The sequence below is a fragment of the Mycteria americana genome, chromosome 6 (assembly GCF_035582795.1).
Source record: "Mycteria americana isolate JAX WOST 10 ecotype Jacksonville Zoo and Gardens chromosome 6, USCA_MyAme_1.0, whole genome shotgun sequence".
Classification (NCBI taxonomy): domain Eukaryota; kingdom Metazoa; phylum Chordata; class Aves; order Ciconiiformes; family Ciconiidae; genus Mycteria; species Mycteria americana.
Window position 1 is genome coordinate 18,370,397 of NC_134370.1, and position 16,894 is coordinate 18,387,290.

Here is a 16,894-nt window from a genome sequence, read left to right on the forward strand (position 1 = left end):
CGGGTCGGGAGGAGCGCAGCGCGTCCCGGCGGGTGCCGGCGCAGCGCGGAGCATGGACAGGCTGAACAAGCTGACCGTGCCGGCCGGGGAGAAGTTGAGGTAGGGTCTGGCCCGCTCTCGGTCTCCTCCGCGAGTGGGGAGCGGGGCCGCGCGGGGGCTCCTGCGGGCAGGGAGCGGGGCGGGGAGGGGTGACAGGGGGTCGCGTTCCGCACCGGCGCTAGGGGGGATCGGGAAGCTCGGGGGCACGAGGAAGCTGGCAGAAGTTTGAGAAGTTGGGGAGCGAAGCGGAGGTAGTGCTGCGCGCCGGGGCGGTACAGGGAAGCGCGGAGGGTAAATACAGGTCTGGAGCAATTAATCGGGCACAGATTTCAAAGCAGAACATGCGTCTGCTTCATCTGCAGTGAAAAGAATATTTTTAAAGTGTCTGTTTTCAAAGCTGTGAGAAAATAGTCTTTGACTCGCTAAGATGTATGAGCCTTATGCAAATGAGAAAAAATTAATTCATTGCTTAATGGTTTAATCAGAGCGTCCTATGAAGATGGCTTTTGCAGTTAAGTTCTGTAATATTTCCTAATCTTCAAAAGAACTGGTAGAATAGAGGGAACTGGGAAACGGGAAATGTTCCTAAGTGAAGGAGAACAATGTTAAATACAGGGTTTGAGAGGAAAAAAGCAGAAGCTGACCATTACTGAAGTATTTCTAGTGTGACTCGATTGGTGTGCTGGTGGAGTTGGCACCTCAAGGCTCTTTCATTGTGACTTTTTTTTTTCTGAATAGTTAAAAGAAGTCCTGTTTCAGATTCAAGTGGCATAGAAACTTTTTCTTCCCCTGAAAAATAACAATGAAATACTGAAAAATATTTTTTTCCTAAAATAACTCATACTTAAGCACTCGGATACTAATTTATAAACCATTCTCAAGTCTCTCTCCCTCTCCCCAGAAGCCTTCATGCAAACCGGAATAATTCCTTGTAAAGCTAATTTTGATGGAATGGTATTTCTTGATATCTATTCTTTCCATACTGTTGAAATATTGGCAGGGAGGTGGGGGGGGGTGTACTTGAAGAGCTGCAATGACCCTTATATTCCTCAGCCAGGCACACCTAATAAAAGCCAGCAGGCTGCAGGCTGCGCCTTACAGCCCAGGCAAGAACTCTGTGGAAGGCTCAATGGACAGGGGGAAGAAGACAGTGAATTTCTTCATTGTCTGCAATTCATCACCTTAAATAGTCTAAAATGGTCTAAATGGTGTCAGGCTCGATGTTGGTCTGCACTAACTATCTCAAGATCATACGCTGAGTGATACAATGGAAAGCTTGATGCCATCGAGACTGTTACTGGTACATAAATAAAACACTCTCTGCTGTGATCAAATTGTAGCTGGGATGCATCTTCTGCACCTTTGCAAACAATTAAAGCAGGATTACTTTCAAGTACACAGAGAGGGTCTACATGTGAGGGTTATAATGGTCCACAACTTGTTTGTGAACCAATTCAAAAGCCCTAAACCAGAGAGGCAGCCATCGCACCCCTGCTGCATTTTTACACTGGCTGACATGCTTTATCTTGTCCAAAGTTTTAATATTGTTGTAAAATAAGGAAGAGGAGGAAGTAGCTCTACTTTCCTGTATTATCTTGAAGTATTAAATGCTACTTTTTCTCTCCTCCTCATGGCCAATTCACCCTAGTTGTGCAAGGAACATAGGCACACGCATTTCTCAAACGTGTGAGTGTTCCCACTACACGCAGTGGAAGTGCTTGCATGCTTCAATTTGAGCATGTCAAAATACCTCCTTAGACAGAAGCCTGGGTATTTGGCTACATGGTCTTACTACAGTATCAGGATTTTAAAAACTTAAGGCAGAACTTTCCATGAGTGTATATTCATAGTATAAATTTAGGAGAGATATGCAAATATAGGAGGAGATCAGCATAACATGGCGGCAGCCTTTTCTTCCTTCTTTGAAACAGCCAACTACCCCCTTGCGCTACGTGACTTGTTGACAGTGCAGTTGACTGCCTAATATAGCCTCCTGTCTACACAGAAGACACATAGATGGTTCAGAGTTTGTACTGAATGTTACCTTCCTCCATATGCCAAGATGCAATGCCAAGAAATATTCCTACCAAACATAGCTTCAATTCGTGTAATTATAGTTCACATTTTTCTAAAGACAGCTTTCTTAAAATTTCTGCTTTGTAGCAGCAAAAATTAAAGTAGCACTGCTGTTGAGTCAGTGTCTGAGAGTAGAGCTTTTGATTTTTTTAAGTGTAGACCTGAAAAACTAGATATTATGTGGTTTTGCTAAGGTCATCTATTCTCCGTGGGTATATTTGAGCCTACCAGACCTAGCTTTTTGTTGCATTAGCAAGTCTTATGTCAGATCTGAATTCTTAACATACTCCATTTGTTTGTTTATTGCAACAATAGGAACTATAAGTGTTCTTATGTGCCTCTTTAACTACCATGTTGTGGTATGGACATTGTTTGCAGTTAAGTCACTCAATTAACTTTAATATCAGTTGGATAGGGATGCTGGAATTTCATGGAATTCCAGTATTATTTTTATATAGTGTTTGTTTTAAGGTACGCACAGTGTTGTACAAGTAGTCCCTCAGAGTACATTGTGTGTTCTAATTGCTTCCATGTAGTCAGGAAAAATTAATTCCAAGGCTTGGTTATTTATCATGAGAAAAATTAATTTATGTGGTGCATACAAATAATTTGGTACTTTGAATGGTTTTCTAAAGTGTGGAGTGAATACATGAGCAATAGCCATGCTGCCATGGCAGGCTCTAGTGTGCCTTGATTTCAGCCTGAACTTCAAGAAAAACATTTATGCTGCAAATGTGTACATAAATAGATGCACTCATAATCAGGGATGGTAGGTGGCAAAGGTAACAGGAAGTTAGCAACTCAAAAGATACAGCACTCAACTTGCAGACTCTTTTGTGGGTCAAGTTCCTTAGACTATGAGCCTGTGATTCCTGGTCTTTAAATAATTTCTGGCTGCAATATATGACTCTTGTTATAGCATCTCTTCAGCCTTGCTGCATTTTTGTATTATGACCACAAACCTTAATAATGACCCTCTGCTCATAGCTGTCTTTAGCTGTGTATCACAAAGTCCTTTTCAAAGGCATCATTCCATCCCCACTGCAGTGACAGGCAAACCGTGGCACGAACCAGAAGTAAACTACCACTTGCTTTCACTTGCCTAAGGTCATGCAGCCAGCAACTTCCAGATTGCAAACAGACTTTTCCAAGAGCACAGTTTCATGTTCATTTCAGATTATTTCATTAATTTGCAGCAGTTCTTCCCCCACAATATAAGCTTAAAATCACTATCTCCAACCGTAACTCCCAAATGAAAAGCAAGTGGAAAAAAAGCAACTGACTTTTTTTCTCAGGTTGGGCAAGTGTCAGTTTATTTGCAGTATTTTGTTTTAACATCCCTGGCTAAACAGGAGGGTTTAAGCCCTGATTCTATTAAAATCAAGAGGAGTTTCCTTAAGACCTGAATGTCTGTTAGTTGTCTGTCAAATTTGAAGCTATTTATGCTATTCACTAATTTTCTGCTGATAGAGATAGTTTGACTGTAACTGCTAGGTCTTTTCTTTACCAGAGGATTTTCTGGTGCTGTTTCCTCTTGAAAGTGTATAAGCAGAAAAATAATTCATTTGGGAGTGAAATTATATTTAACTGTAAACTGATACCTTCTAGATATAGGATGTTTTATCATAGGGAATATTTACTTTTTGAGAAAATTAATGGGGAATATCTGAACATTAGTTTTGCACTGTAAGAAAATACTTCATTACAGTAGTTCTACTAATTCCTGTTAATAGTTAATTGTAGCAAACAGACTTAGAAACTTAATCTGTTTTTTCAAATCAAATTTTAACATAGTTTATTGCATCAATGGACTTGAACGAGACAAAAGAACAAAAATAAACTCAAGCAGGAAAGAAACTGGAATTTCAAAGTAAGCTAGAGAATGCTCCCCATGACAGAACTGGGCACCAAAGTCCACATCCAACTTTAACATCTTTTCCCCTTTTTAGTTATATGGACTTCGGAGGAAAGGTTATGCAAATGCCCAGTTACTTGTACACTGCCCAGTGGTCTAAAGGCCCAAATCAGAACTGTTCCACATACGAGACTTTTCCAGACCAACCCTTTCTAGTTGCTCATCGCTATCTCTTCTTCACAAGTAATGGCCCCTTCACTTCTGCTGTTCTACCTGCTCTGTTCTTCTCCTCTTTCTAGCAAAAGTCTAATCTGCCTCCACACTCAGGCCCTAAGGACATAACAGCCATGAAGGTCTTCTGGGACACCACCCATTGCCACCTCCAGCAGCCTTCTGTCTCAGCTCCCAGTTTCTCCTGACAACTTTCCACTGCGGAGTAACACTTTGTCAAGACAGCAGCTTTTGTGGCACACCCACATCTTAGTCCAACAAAATGTAGGCTGAATGTAAGGTCACATGCACTCTTTACAGTTGAATTTCACAGGCACGGGGGAAAAGGAGATCACCAGCTACATTTGCCATGCTGATTGAGTACAAACAGAAGTTCCTTCTGTAGGATTGTTAGGTCCAGTTTGCCATACAAAGCATGGGAATGTGATTAAATGATAAAGCTGTATAATCTCTATTTCCTCTAGCTTTCTGTCAGCTTAAACAGTTCATTAATCTCTCTCACCTCTGGACTTTGGAATGGAATGAGATACGAAATGCAAACTTCCCCAAATACTGCTGTGAAAATCCCTTCTTTCTCCCCCAGTGTGACTTCTCCAGTCAAATCCTCCTGTTGCTTCTCCCTCTGACCTTGCTTCAGCATAGTATAGCCTCCACCCCATCTATATTTGTCCTCCTTTCTTCCTTTCTCTCCGCACAAGCATTTCATTCTAACAATCACTTTAAAGTTTCTTTTTTTTTTTTTTTCTTGTCATCCTTCTTTCCAGCCATGTCAGCCTGCCTGGACCAATCTCCAAGCTGCCCTAAAAAAACCCCAAACAAACACAAAAACAACCCCCAACACTTTTTTTTTTTTTAAAACCTAAATGGCCACATAATAAATTATTCTTATACAGAAATTCTTGCCTATGATGCTGTTTATAGAAAAACATGTTAAAGTGTGACTGTGATCTACCTATGTTTTAAATGAAAATACGGCAATGTGAACAAAATGATGTGGTGTAATACTGAAACTATGGTGAAAAGCCCTGGTTTAATCTCTGTATGTAGGTAGCAGTGTAAGAGTATTGTCTGATCACAAGATCAGCTATGCTGATATAGTACCTATAGTTTCATTCTACTGGTGCTGGCAAAATTGTTCAATCGCTGGCATAGCTTATTCTGCCACTGCCTGGTATGCACACTCTTCCAAATAAAATTAGGTCTTCTAGTGACATTGTAGTTTTGCCAAAAAACCTGTTCATAGTAGGAGCATTTGCCAACTATAGCGATCACAAATGACATTGTCTTGGGCCTGTGACTGTCAGTTTTTCAGCAAAAGCTGGTAATATAGATTGGATCTGAAGACTTGCCTTTTTTTTTTTTTTAAAGTCAAATAACAAATGATGAATAGCCAAGCAAATAACCTAATAAATTAATTTTCTTGGCCATGGAAAAGATAAAACATTCCAGCAAACTTGGCATAACCATTTTTCACCATTAGTTTAAAACTATACCACATGCAGCTGTGCAGAGTGCTAGATATTAAATAATAACATGACATTGCGGGTCCCAGTGATATGTTGATCCCAGAACAGAATAGTTTTTTTTTTTTAGAGAATCATTCAAAATCTACATACGCCACACTACATTATAATGGGATAGGTGCTTTTCTTTTGGAAGGCAAATATAACAATCATAAAATGTTGCAAAAAAGGCCTCCATACTGTTATGGCTTGTGTCAGCCATAACAGTGTTGGAAAACAACATTAGATTATCAAAAAGGGGTAAAAAGAGTTCCCACATTGGTAGAAATTGCTATAAATGCCTCTTTATTTGAAAATAAGTATTGTTTTTAGTGGCTTCCTTTCTCACCTTGGAAAATACCTCTGCTATTTGATTACCTCTCTGAGAGATGTCTGATTAGGCTTTGGAAGCAAAGCTCCTGTAAGTTAACAGTTGAAACAGTTAATCAAGAGTAATGGAATCAAGTTTTAGTTCTGCTTTTGGTGAATTTACTTTTGGAAAACCATTTAACCTGACCAAAAATCCTGACTAACCATCTTCAGGGTTGTGACAGGCCAGACGATATAAATGGAACATTTTAAAATATCCTAAGAATTCCATTGTTTTTGCTTTCTGTTTAAAGGATGAGTGAAATCTGGAGTTTCAACACTGCAGGCAGTTCCAGCATTGTGACCAAACCTAGAGGAAAAAATAAGATTTCAATTATCTGCAGAACAGAAACTGAAAAAATGACAACTTGCAGGGTTCAGATCATTTTACTTAACATTCACAATGTTACATTAACTGAGATTTTTGACATTTAAAAAATTTGAATGTTTCCTTTTAGTTTGATGGACCAGTATAGTTCAGGATTAAACTGTGCTTCTCCATTCTAGTACATTTACTGTATGCACACTGCAATGAGGGAAATTTGTGACCCATTCTATTTGATGTATTTAATGGAAATGCCTCAACACTACTTCTTTCATAGGTGGAGGCTGACTGCAGGAATCAGTTAAAAATAATGTTTAGCCATCTTCAGATGGCTAAATCATCTTTTGCAGATGATTTATAAGTCCCTTATCATTAGAAAAGAAAGAATATATCTGCTTACTATGTAGGTTTTTTTCTTATATATTTCATGTGGTTTTTAAAATGATTGCTGCATTTAGAGGACTGATTCTAGTTTTATATAACATCTTTTATAGTCTAAGTACCCTAAAGCATGTTACGATACGATAGATAAGCAAATACTTCTTTTAGAAAGCAAACGTCACTGGTTTTATGTGCTCAGCAGACAAGAGAATTGGAAAACTGATGGAAAACAATGGCTGAAAGAGACAGTATTTTCTCATTTGGCTGTAGGAAACCATCTTAGATTTTTGGTCAACTGTGAAAGGACTTCACATACTGTGTAAAAAAGTTTGTTTTCTGACAGCCATAGTAAATGACTGAAGGGTAGAAGAAGCTTGGAAATTCTGTTAGCATCTTTATCCTAATCTGTTAGTATATACATTTTGGACAAGTTCATTTTCCAGACATAAGCAAAGCCAGACATGCAATGCTACAGGTTTATGACCTTAACATAAAATATATATACTACACAGTAAATACTTTAGAAGGAATTAAAATAATGCATCCTGAGGCAATAATATGAAAAACATGACTATGTATTTTTCAGGCTTAATGCAAGGGCAACTGGGTGAAGTAGGCTATTAATACAAGTGGCTATACTATATGGCTAAATGATTCCTTTGTGGCTTAAAATATAGACACTATAGGCATCTCTGCAAGAAGCACAGAGCCAGCCAAGTGCTACTGAAGCTGTAGTTACATGGCCAATTTAACTTAGCATAAGTCTGAGCTGCTGCCAAACGAGTAGGTCCCTTTCTTCCACCCTCCCAATGGCCCTGCTCACCCTGCCACTCATCTCCACCCTCACGCTGGCACTAGGGTTCCCATGACCATGTGATGAAGCTGGATCTGATCCTGCTGATATCTAAATTGGCAAAAGAAAAAAGAAGTTAGCTTCCCAGCTGGAAGTTCTGTGATTCATCACAGATGGGTAAGCAGTGAGGGCAGAGAAGAGCAGAATTTCCCCTTTCAATGGCAGCCCGTGTGGGCTCCATTAAAGTGGCCGTATAACTGTAGGGACCAAAATACTTCTCCAAAGTTCTAACAAAACTTGATAGACTTAAATACAAAATGAACGAAACTGATAGATCTGTAAGTAACCTCTATTAGATCCCTGCCAGTGCCACCCCACATCTATGGTGGATATGATGCTTCTGTAACTTGAGCACAAACACTTTCAGCCCAAGTACAGCCGTGTTTGTTAGTCTTCATCAGATGTGTCAAAAATGTGTCCATTTCCCTGTACACCTATCATTGTGATTCTAAACAGGTGGTAAAATCACTTCAGCTAAAGGGAATTTAATGCTAAAAGCATTCAGTTTAATAATTTATAATTTAATGCTAAAGGCGTAAAATACAACACCTGCAATTTTTGCTATAAGCATTACATGACTTGAGCAAAAATGCACAGAGGAAACTAGTTGCTGCACTTCAGTTGCTAATAGGTAAGAAAAAAAATTGAAAGTCAAAAAAAAGTTATGCTTTAGAGAGGAACGAGAGAGAGTTCCCACCTCCTTGCAGCTTGGGCATTCCTGTAGAGAAACTGCCTGAGAGAGGGAAAAATCTTGTCAGAGAATGGAAAAGGAAGTACTGGGCCATAAAGGACAGTTTAAAAACCATGCTGAAAGTCTATTTATGGGGGTTTTTCCTTTACTCTTATTCACGCTGAGCAAGTATGAACAGAACCAATAATGCAATACTTTTTAAAGACAAATTTTGGCTCTACAAAAAGTAATGCACATTTATAAAAGTCCTAAAATTAGTGATTCTCTTAACTTCTTACATCTACTCAGTGTATCTAGAACCTATATACATAAAAGCTACTGTCTTGGAACCAGTCTTAGTGACTTGTGAATATTGGGCAGCATTAAGATATCTGGGGTTATTTTGTCTCTAGGAGTAGGCTAATGGGAGTGTTTAAAATTTAATGCCGTATCTAGAAGCTCTGCTCTGTTCTATTTGGCTGTCAGAGCACTATTTGGTAGAGCAAATGCAGACCGTTATGCATATAAATGCAGTTTTGGTTTAAGGAGGAGTTAAGAAGCTGTTTAGAAAAGCCTCCCTTTTCTCTAGTGCACACAGCACCTTGCCTTCAAACTGTTCAGCCCACAAAGTTTTCCAGCCCACTGAAAAAGCACACTTTTTTTTTATCCTTTCACAGTCTATGAACTTACTGGATTAAAATCACTACATTAGAAATGTATTTTATTAGCAATCGTCAATAACACAAAGACACTGATGAAGACTGCACTCAGATCATGAAGTAAATTTATTCATCTCATGTCAGTGCTTATGTGCCCACATTAGCAAGACCTTAACACAAAATATAAGTACTTACTTTACAACTTTAAGGTGGTTGAAGTTAGACGTGTGCTTAAACACCTGGCTAAATCTTGGTCAAGCCCATTACATAGTTAGACATTGAAAAAGTCTATGTCCTTCAATAGGTGACCAGAACTAAAATGGCAGATTTGAAATTTGTGGAAGAGGTAAGAGAAGGAAAACCAGCAGAACTCGCTCTGTTGGAACACCAAATCAAAATTAAGCCTTCATCTTTTTGTGTTCAATTCACTCAGTTTTCTTACTTTTTCATTCACTTGCATGTCTTTCATGTGCTTGTACTAGTCTTTCAATCTACATGCCTGCAGGGATGACAGAAACGCTATCGCACCTTTCAAAAAATGCTTGTAGAATTGTGATTAAAAGTAATGTTACCACTGACAGGTGGTAATTTTCTGGGTCCATACCAAGTCCTGTCTTTATTCACTTCCCTGCAATGACTTTGCACTTCCTCTTTTTGGTGAAATATAAAAACCACTTTACTCTCTTAAATTTTGGTCCTTGCTCTCTTTCACCTACCAGGCTGTAGGGTACTAGTCCTTCAGGGAGGTACAGCGCTCAGTTAGTTTTAACTGGAACTGTATTTTAGAGTAACCTAATGCATTTAGTTTCCTTCTGCTGCTTGCAAACCTTTCAGAAAAATGGAGTAAGCCTTGTGAATGTAGCTTCTGTGTGGGTTTTTTGTTTTTTAATGCATCAGCTCATATCCAGACAGCTGGTGCATAAAAGGGATCAGTTAACCAAAAAGACTCAGAACAGAGCAGGTCAGTTACAGAACAGAAAATATCTTTTAACTTTTTGTGTCAAGAAGTGACATGCAATACTCGCTTAGCATATCATAATAGCTAATTATTTTCTGTACTACTTACAGTATCACTGTTATTCAGTTGGGATAAAGGGGAGGGCAAGCTGGATGAGAGGGAAGGGGTGTCCCAACCTGAAATGCCTTCAGCTGTTATTAAATACCTATGTTTTTAAAAGTTGTACTGAAAAGTGCCTGGCCGTCACTGCTTTCTGATACTCAAAAACAGCTGTGAAGTCCCCAGTAGTAGTAAAGAAAGATAACAGGAACCAGGCCTACTCTTCCTTTCTGCTAAATAAAAGAAAAAAGTAATGGCAAAGAATACTGTACAACTTAAACACATGAAATCTTGGGTAATAATACACTGTCTACATATACTCAGAACAAGCCTCGGCCTTGATCTAAAATGAGGAAGCAGCTGCACCAAGCAGTTGGTGTCATTGATAGGGCTTTAGTTGTCTCAGCCCCAGCGATGAATCTGCATAGGTTCTTTCAACGTGCGGAGTTCCCAGTCACCTCAAAGTAATTATACTGTTTAATTTCATGTTAGGTCTGATTTGTATCAAAGATGTAGTATGCCTTTACATGCCATATATTTTCATTTACTTCATCTATGTTAGTACTTACTAGTACAAGAGAGATTGACAGCTTCTTTCTGAAGATTACGTAGAGGGCATATGAAGATGAAAAGTATAATCAATATTTAGCCTTTCTGTGCTTCTGTGTGTACCATGTAAACACACACCTGCTCTAATTATGGGGTTTGCCTTTAGACAAAATAGTGGATGATTGAAAAGTGAGCAGAATAGGATGTTATTCAGACTTTAAAAAAAAAATCAACACTCTTGACAGAACTAAACTATTTATAGTCATTTCCTCTTGTGCATCTCATGAACACAGCAGAAGACAATTCGTTGTTCCTTTGCCCCCTCAGATAGATGTCTGTAATTGACTTCTCCCCATAAGCAAACCTCTTTCAACTTTTCTTCACAGCTTTGAGATAGCTAGCTTTGCAGATAAAGATCAAAGGCTCAGTGCCTTGGACTGAAGGTTTGGCGTCACAGGTTACCACCTCCAGCTCCAAACTTCCTCTCCCATCATGAAAGGCATTGCAGGGGGTGGGCTGCGATAAGCCCCCAGAGTGGATGGCGGGTGGTAACCCCCTGTCCTAGACCAGCGGCAACTGAAGCAGTTTATCTGATTGCACCGCAAGAATTCAGCTACGTCTTTATGCGTTATACACACCTAACAGCCATCGGAAACACCAGCTCCAACGCAGCCAGCTGATGCCAGCCTGCGTTTCCTTGCAAGGGAATTCCACTCTCACTGTTCCAGGTAGCATGTGATTTAGGGGTGCGTGCATGTGGAGATCTGAAGGAGGCCTAACGAGAGGAATTAGGTGCTTTCTGTATGTGGGAATTTCCTTTTGCTTTCTACCGAGCAATTGGAAGGGTGGTGGAAGGTGGGGGGAGTTGTTGTATGTAATTAATTGGGTTGGTTTCGATGCACAAAACTGGGACGTAATACAAAATTACATCTTATGAAGACACTCACCCCGTTCACTGAGATCCATGTTCTTCCACAAAGACTGTGTCAGGAGCACTGTGTTAATGGAAGCCTATTATAAGAAAGGTGGTACTTCTCTTGTTTGTTAATTTAGTTTGAGAAGATAGTCCAAGATAAGAGCTTCAAGCTTTTCAAAATCTCAAGCGATACTTTTACAAATCCCCTTCTAGGTGAGCAGGTTCGCCCCCAACCCCCCAAGCAAGCAGGATTCTTCCCCTTTGTCCAGAAACAATAACTTTCTGTCTTAATTTGGTCCCCTGCACACCTGTTTATAAAACTAAAAGCTAATAGAAACACAAAATAAAGACCAGCTGGGGAGAAGGTGGTGGAGTAATTGTGCTGTGAGAAGCAGTAAAGGAGGGGGCTGGGCATGCTGTTCCTTCTTTAGTTTCATGTTTTAATGTGGTTTTTTTTTTTTTTAAATAAGAGGTAACTGTAGTAATTTTTAATTTTCTGCTCTTTAATTTTTGTTTTTCATCTTCTAATAACTTAGCTTTTATTCTCCAAATTCCATTGTACTGTTCCTCACTTTGTTTTCTTTTTTGTGGTTCTTTTCTGTAAAACTTTATAGCTGAAGCAGGTCGGTTTTTTGGGAAGTGTTTTTGTTTTAAGCCTCAATTTGTACGTACTAAATCCTATTCTAGGTTTCCAATGCTAAGCATTTGAATTTGCCTGAAAAACAGGAAATAACTGCTTTTTGTTTTTACATGATCTGTTATGCTGCCTTTCTTAAGACAAAAATGAGGGCTACACCTACCTACAGTCTTACTTTACGTGAATGGAGGTAGTAATGATCTTCAGAAAATGGGACTTTCTAAACACAGAACTACAAGGTGCCCTGTCGGTGAGAAACAGGTGTACCCAAAAAGGTGTAAGAACTGAAACTGGAGTGCAAACTAACTGATTTTCAGGGTGATGATTTTTTCTTTAATTGTTATTATTTTGAAACCAGTTCAACTTTATCAGTTAAAGATCTAACTGATGTCAGGAGGAGGAGAAGGAATATGCAGGTCACTTAATACTGAATGTGTCAATACTGCTTACAAAGCTTCCCTTGCAGACCTTCTGTCCGAATATATGCTGTTCAAAATTCTGCTCTCTTTTTACTGAAGAAGCCGGTCCCAGAGCGCAGCTAGGGGTTTTTCAAGAGGCACAACAGATAATTCAGACAGTCCTGTAAGCACCAGAAATTTAAGGAGGTATAATTCTAGTCCTCCAGATAAACAGAAATAAGTATGCTTGTAATACAGAAAACTTCCTGTGATTCATTTAAAACTGGTTTTTGTTTTGCCACCACTCCCTACTGGCGCTGCAGTTGGCCCTGTTTCCAAAAACATGATCAGCACCACTCCCAACTGCAAGCGCACACATCTGTGCTCACAGCCAGATGTGCTGAAGCAACTGTGCCCTGTCTTCCCACCCCAGAGACCATGTAATAGATTCTTACAGCAGAAGAGCGTCGCTTGCTGTGGGCTGGCCCTCGCCACGTGACGTAGGCAGCTGTACAGCTAAAATGCTGGTAAGCAGAGCGTGTGCTGAAGGTCCAAAGTACCGGGTTCGCTGTGCGCAGGTTGAACCGCACTGTGCGTGCACGCGGGAGATCCCCCTGTTCCCAGGGGCAGGGGGAGGCCGTGGCCACTGAGGAGCCGTTCATGCCGACTGCCCTGAGCCATAATACACATATTTGCGTAATATGTATTTGTAAATGTCTTCACAGATTTATAACACTGATAAATACAATTTCTCAAAAATTAGTCTAAATAGTGGGAGAATTCCTTATGACGCAGATTGGTCTGAAATTAAGACAGGCTCCTCTTTCTCACGTCTGGGGACTCTGTACCTCATCGGACATCTGAGTTGAAAGCTTATTACACACTTTCTTCTTCTTCATGTTATTTATATTTTTCTCTTTTTTTTTTTTTTTTTTTAATTATTTTAACTTCGGAAAGCTTTTGTGGGATAGCTTGCATGCAAAAACGCCAAAAGCTTCCAGCTGATGTTTGGGAGTGGGGATGCGTCACAGGCCGGGCCCAGCCATCGCCCTTCACTTGACATACATTCCTCATATGCTGAGCTGTGACCAGATCAAAGAGAGGGTGGTTTTGTTTCGTTTTGTTTTATCTCAAGGCAGCCCTGCCAGTCCTTGAAGCACAGCTAGGTATTTCGTGACACAGCAAATCCTTCTTTCAGGGTATATTGTATTTGCAGTGGTAAACCTTTCTGCCTTCCTTTACATATGTATCACAGCTAGTGACCCCTTTGTCAATAGGTCCGGTAATGCTGATTTGCTGGAGGCCAAAATTGATAACGTATGAAAAATAGCAACACAGGGCTAGAAAGTGTTTCCTTTTAGGATTCACTGAACAGTCTTTTTTTGTTATTCCCTCCAACATGTAGAATTTCTAATGTATTTGTTAGAAACCCAAAACTTTTTAGAAGCACCTAGAGCCAAGACTTCCAAACTTCTTATCTGCAGAAGTCTGAGAATCTATTCTGTGTGCAGTGAGTTCCTGATCAAAGGGTCCCATCCAGTCTATACCTGTCACAATTAAACCGGATCTCAAAATAGCTATCTGTTGCTGAAAAGATCTATCTGTGTCTCATCTTTTCTACCGTCTCTCTGAAATCACAAGTCAGATAGACAGCTCTTCGTAAAACTTGTCAGTTGTAGCCTATTCTGTCAGCTGGCATCTCGAGAAATCTCAGCCTCTAGCTAACTGAACAGACTGGTTTTTGCAGCTTGTTCAACTTCATGGGTCAAAGGGGATTCCACTTGAAGTGAAGGTCATCCATGCTTGATGACTTCCTACACTTACCACTACACAGTGCATTGGTTATCTGCTTACTCTCACAGGCTTGATGCAAGTTAAGTTGTCCAGAGGCAACAAACTAAATATTCTAGCAACTCCTACAAGAGCTATGTAACTTTGAAAATTAAAAAAATTACACAAATACATATTAGATACTCCCTAATTTATCACAATTTGTAATTGGAAAATGAAGTGGCTTCAGAAAAAGAATGAGGAATAAAAGAGGCAGAGGTTTTTAGGAAATTTGATTATGCAAAAATAGGAATATTTTGATTTCAGTTCATCTGCATGGGAAAAATAACTGATCACACCAGTGAGGTCACATGCGATTAATCTAAATGCATCTTTTTTTTTTTTAATGGAAGTATGTATTAAAATGCTCTTTTAAACTATAGCCTTATTCAGTGCACATGGAACACCCATGATAGTCTAATCAGTTCACCTAAACATGATCAAATGAAAAGCAAACTGTTCTGGGTACTCATAGTTACTCATTTTGGGGTGGGTTTTGAGGGGTGGGGTGGGGGTTAGAGACCAAAGTGACAATATAAAATAAAATCAGTCATGTGAAAAATGAAACACCTTTTTTCAAAATAAAGCCATAATTTTACCATTGTAAAGATATATGAATGTCAGAGATGAGCAATAAGCAATATTCAGATCTAAATCTACAATTAGATTATATTTTTTTGTTTGTTTGGGTCCTATCTCTATCAAACAATAAATACTGGAAGAAAAATAACTGATGCTTACATGCATTTCTAATTAAAGGCTGGCAAGCCTTTCTGAAAAGGACAAAAATGCTTGCAAACGACCATTCTCCCCAAACTAGAACTAAACCATTTAAATCTCCTCTCGTTCTTTTCATTCCTCATTACTTTTCATTTATAGACCCTGGCAGGTGCCAGCTGGGGCACAAGACAGAAACAGTAAACTGCAGAAGATGGCTATTTGTGGTGTTTCAAGCATAACCAGAAGCTGAATCTATTAGGGGGAAAAAAAAAACAAACCCCACAGAAAAGCAGAAGTTCTTCTGAGATCTTCACTGCAGATTTAATGTATCTGGTTATCTTAGATAATAATCCAAGCTATTCTCATAGTCGTAGTGCATTGTTGCAGGAAATATCAAAACATTTGGCTGTGCACCTCCTTCTTACATCTATAAGTAGGTTTTTTTTATATCAGCAGGTAACACTATCCTTTTGCTGCAAATTAATAGTATGAGTTTTGAGCAAAAGTTAAAGATGTGCTTGTGAATTATTTGTCAGTTATTCTCATGATTCTTTTTTTTTTACTGAGTTGAGAACCTGAAAAGAATAGGTTGAATTGTTTTTTAAGTAAAATTGGGCAAAGATTTAGGCTCTAGGAATATTCTTTAAGTATCAGACCTCTAGCCTGTCAGAGCAAGATACTCCATGTTGTATTACAGGGCTGCTGAATATGTGGAATATCCTTCAATTCCAGCCAACATAATGAAAGGATCAGATTTTTCTGTTCTGTTAATAAACATTGTTAAGACTAAAATTAAGCTTTGTTTTTTATTTCAGGATTCCAAAAACTGACAAGTACTTGGTTATTTAACTGTCCTTTTTAAGCAAGTCTCATAAAGTGGGATTAATTGTCACCAACTACCACAATTGCTCTAAAATCAGTAGCAGAGGTAGGAAGGTCCCTCAGCACAAGCCTAATAGTCTCCCGCTACCTGATGCCTTGAGTGGCAACATGTCTGCTCAGCCTGAACTACAGACTGCAAATAATCACATAATGTTAGTGCAGTTATTTCCTGATGTTGTTTAGCTAATTTTCATCTAATTCCAATTTCCTTTGAAAAAGTTATTTTAATTTTAAGAGGCAGCTGTAATTACTAATGATGAAGCTGGAAGATAGTTTCTTTTTAGCAAAGCTCGATACATTACTCAACCTTCTGCATAATAAGGTTTAAAATCTAAAGAAAGCTTTTAAAAAAGGGGAATAATATTTTGTTTATATTTGTCTTTGTAAGCAAAGCTTCCAAGAGTCTTTTGGTAGCCTGATTGTGCATCAGAGATGAGGTAGGCAGGACTAAAACGTGGAATGACATAGACAACTTAGAATGAAGAATGGAAGGCAAAATTTTTATAAGCCCTTTTTGAAAAAAAGTAATTGCTTTCTTTTTATTGGTTGTGATAAAATTTTCAGCTCAGGTCTAATAAAAGATATTTAGTTTAGGTGAACAGGAAGAACATACACTGTGTGAAGAAACTAAAAATATATATGCATTCTATAGAAGTTTCTAGCATGACCAGACTTCTAACAGATTTCTCCTGATACTGACTTGACTTTAGTGGTGTGGGTTTTTTTAAATGAGAAGCGAGGTGGGATTCTAAATGATACCTGCTAAGTGGAACATGAGATATTTAACTTAAATTGCCTTGATTACAAGTAAAATTTTAATGAGGTCAGTGCAGCTGATGAATAAAAACAATCTTTGGTTCCAGATATCAGTCCATGTAACTGGAGCCCTGAGATCACGAGTTTTTACGGCTCAGAGTCACAAATACTCTAATGGTTTCTTAGATG

The 16,894-nt window shown here is 39.0% G+C and overlaps 1 protein-coding gene across 1 annotated transcript in view; it reads left to right on the forward strand.

The window, feature by feature from the left end:
* The window catches only part of BLNK (B cell linker), a 102,938-nt gene that overhangs the window by 53,886 nt on the left and 32,158 nt on the right, over positions 1-16,894 (forward strand). The gene's annotated exons all lie outside the window — the stretch shown is intronic.